At 38.0% G+C, this 3,720-nt stretch overlaps 1 pseudogene; it reads right to left on the reverse strand.

Annotated features, from left to right (window-relative positions):
* The window catches only part of LOC102860757, a 9,274-nt pseudogene extending 5,561 nt beyond the window's left edge, over nucleotides 1-3,713 (reverse strand).
* Nucleotides 3,714-3,720: the final 7 nt, after the last annotated feature.

A 3,720-nucleotide genomic window follows, 5' to 3' on the forward strand; every position in this document is an offset into this window, starting at 1 on the left:
TAAGGCTCTCTGATATAAACGGTGGACCTCTTTTTGTCCCTTTAGAACAATCTCAGCAGCAATGGCTATTTTTCAGGTGGCCAGGCATGTTGGGATATTATATGTAAACATCTTGGCTTGAAGTTTCAGAATCTGAACATTGCTTTCTTCCCATTCATGTTGAAGCAGCCTCAGGGCAAGTCCAGAATTAGCTGGCATAATTGAGCAAAATCATTCCAAGGTTTCGGAATGCTGGGCCTTTGAAACACAGCTCAAATAAAAGAAAATAACCCTATTATGAAATTCATAGTTGGACCAGTAATCAGCACTGCTAAAAGGAATGGGATATCGGGCAGGGACTGTAACCAAACATCTACTCACTAAATCAGTAAAAAATGTGAAGTCTTGAAGTTTGTTTGTGGATCCAGCAGCCCTGTTATTGGCAAAGACAAGATAATCCAGCCAAATCTTCTGTATTATATCAGATCTCATGGTCACTCCTAATGCAGTCTCATATGCCTCCTCTGTCTCTTTAACACTTGATAGAAGGGGATGACATAGGCAGTAAATCAGCCACAAGTAAGGGATTTGGCTATTAAACATTTCATCATTAAAATTCCCTTTATATAAATGAGCTGGAATGTCAAGTGGTCCTGGGATATTTAAGAGACACTGAAACAGATCCAAGTTACTGTATTTCTCAAATCCAGGTTTAAAGAAGGATGCGAGAAATTTCCGCAAAAATGGAAGAAGAGTATCACCTTCATTCTGTAAGATGAACAATTTACTTGTATGATAAAAAACTTCTGCATTCTGAGGATTTTTTTCAAAAGCAGTAAGCCACTCTGCTCTGGCTTTTTCATGTTGATTTGTTTGCAAGTATAAAGCAACAAGGGCTTCCAACAACTGGCAGTTCATAGGACATGATTCCAGTAAATGCTTACAAAGCTTTATTGCCGCTTCAAACCTCTCCAGAAGCTGGTACAGAGCAATCATGTTCATATAAAGTGGAAGACAGACCTCTATTCTTTTCTCAACAGTAAGGCTCTCATCAGTACAAGCTTTCACTGCATCTTCAAAGACTGCTAACAACATGTCTGGATTAGTCCTTACATATTGAACTGCATGCCACGGCATTACAAATGGTTCTGCGTTAACAATTCTTGAAGGATTGGCATTAGATGGATCATACAATTTTGGAGGAAGAATGTTGAATTCGAGAAGATGTATGTAGGCTAGCCATGCCAAACATCGATCACTTGTTTTAAGGTATTCAGCTACTATTCTATCATTAGCAGATTTCAAAGCATTCTGTAAAATTGCAAGTGCATTTTGGTATCTTCCAGTAAATATATGCAGCTGAACTCTAAACAAAAGAGCCTCTAAAAGCTGAAAGGACAGCATATCTGAAGCTTCCTCTTTGGCTGCTCCCATCAGAAACTCCATCATCCTTTCGCATACATTATCTTTTTCTTCATAGGTGCTTTCTAGGTGTAGAAAAGTCCAAAAACTTCGATAATCGGGAGCATATTCAACAGCTGTTTCACACATTTCCTGGACCTCCTCTTTGGTTCCTCTTTTTGAGAACAATCTGAGGTAATGGCACCAAATTTCTAGATTATCTTTGTTATTTTCCAATGCTCGAGCCAGAACATTTAAAGCAGAATCCAAGGATTCTGAACATAATCCTTCATTTTGATTCAAGTACTTGTATGCAAGCTTGAGCCACAGTTGTACATGAGAAGGATTTTCAAGCACACTTGTTTCTAAATTAGCAATGTCATCAGTCTCATTTGTAAAGTATCTGACATCATCTGGAGTGACAACCATATCCAAAGCTGGGACATTTATTCGGTTCTCTGGCTGAAAGGCATACTTAATTGGTCCTGTAGACTCTTCCTCATCACTACTGAAGCTACTCTCTGAAATAGGTTTTCTCCAAAACTTTGGCTTCCATTTTCTTTTATCTTTGTAGGTTGTATATGGAGGTGTATGACCTCTACTTTCATTGATATTGCTAACAAGGAGAACAGCCATCTGGTCCATTGACATTCGATCTTTATTTACTCCAAAAAGTTTTTCAACATATTTTTCTGCTGCAGCGGCAATTTCCTCATCAGTGCTTGTCTCTGAACAACCAATTAGAGACAGATTATATGACAGAATGTCCTGGAATAGCTGCTTTCAGCTTAGTGTATAGTCTTTAGTATGCTGCCACTGGCAATCATCATCATTACATGTTCCTGTTAAATCAAAGTGGCAGAAACACTGATATGGCTCAATCATGTTACTATATGACACTGAGCTCAGCGGAAATTTTCCCTTGGTTCGGTAGTAAGGACTAAATCTGTAGGATTTAAACACTAGAAGAGGACTACGGTAGGGTGTGAAGGGCAACGGTCTCACTTCTGTTGCTCTACACTGTTCTGGGCCAAAGTCCACATCCACAGAAATCTCCTGACCATGCAAAACTTTCTCTGTAATACCCGTGGTAGTTTTTAAGATCAACTGTTTCAAGCTGTCCACTTTTGAATATAATTTTTGCAATTCACCGATTTTTAACCCTAGAAAAAGTTCTGGTTTTTCTAAATTACTTTTAGTAGGTTTAGTTAGGCATTCTTTGTTAGATGTGTCAGTGTGTTTTAAGTTAGGTTTAGTGAAAGAATTGGATTCTATAAAGGATCTTCTTCTTTTTCTGTTTGAATCAGATAAAACTTCATCATCAACATCATTTTCCTCGGTGTCCAGGGTTAACTTATCTTGAGTCAGGTCATGAAGTGAGGGTTGAGGTAAAGAAAATTCAGATTCATCTTCTACAACGGTAGCAATACTCTGCTGTTCCTTTGCCTTAAGAGCACGAGCTTGTTTTAATTTCTGAATTTTCAGGGCATATTCATATTCTAGCTTTTGTAATCGTCTTTTTTCCATAGCAATTAGTTCTGCTGAAGGCTTTCTTGGGCTTGAAATCGGAGAACTGTCCAGTCTCATCATTTTGTTTGGTCCAAGATGATCCTGTTCCAGTTTACGTTTCCCTATTTCTTTACTAGCCACTGCCTTTGCACGAGCAAGCTCTTCTCCATATTTTAATGTTAAAGCTTTCTTAACTGTTACACGTTGCTGAACCTTGTGAATTTGTTCCTGAAGCTTCTTCAAAAACATTCTATTGACATTGAGGATTTTTTCAGTTGCTTGAAGCTGTTCTGTACGTTTTGTAATCTTTGTTTCAGCATTTCGAACAGATTCTTTTTTCTTAGCTTCTTGCTGTACTAAGTTTTTTAAAACAGATTCATCTTTCATCAAGAGAATCCTATGTTTTTTAAGTTTTGCTTCTGCATCTGTAACTTGCTTTGTAACCATCGCTATTCTGCCAATCCCATCAATTTCAACATCAGAATTTGCTGGGGATGATGAATTCGTCTTCAGTTGATCTGATTTAATCAAATGTTGTTTCTCACGATTGGCAATCTCTTCTTTTAACATTCTGTATTCAATTTTCTTTTCCTCAGGCAAAAAGCTTCAGGTGTTTGCATGGGATCGTTTTCTTTTTCAGATTTTGGAGGTACTTTTGGTTTTGATGCTTGCTCAGCAGTCCGCCTTGCTTCTTTAATCATGGACTCTAGTCCACCAAAAACACTATTTGTCAACTTATAAGCCTCTCCATCAGATTCACTATCATCTGAATCATTTAGTGTTACAACCACTGACTTATGTTTTGGAAGCGAGATCACAGTTCGTGGAAGA

The sequence above is a fragment of the Elephantulus edwardii genome, unplaced genomic scaffold (genome assembly GCF_000299155.1).
Source record: "Elephantulus edwardii isolate Elephantulus edwardi_28Jun2011 unplaced genomic scaffold, EleEdw1.0 scaffold00044, whole genome shotgun sequence".
NCBI classification, from domain to species: domain Eukaryota; kingdom Metazoa; phylum Chordata; class Mammalia; order Macroscelidea; family Macroscelididae; genus Elephantulus; species Elephantulus edwardii.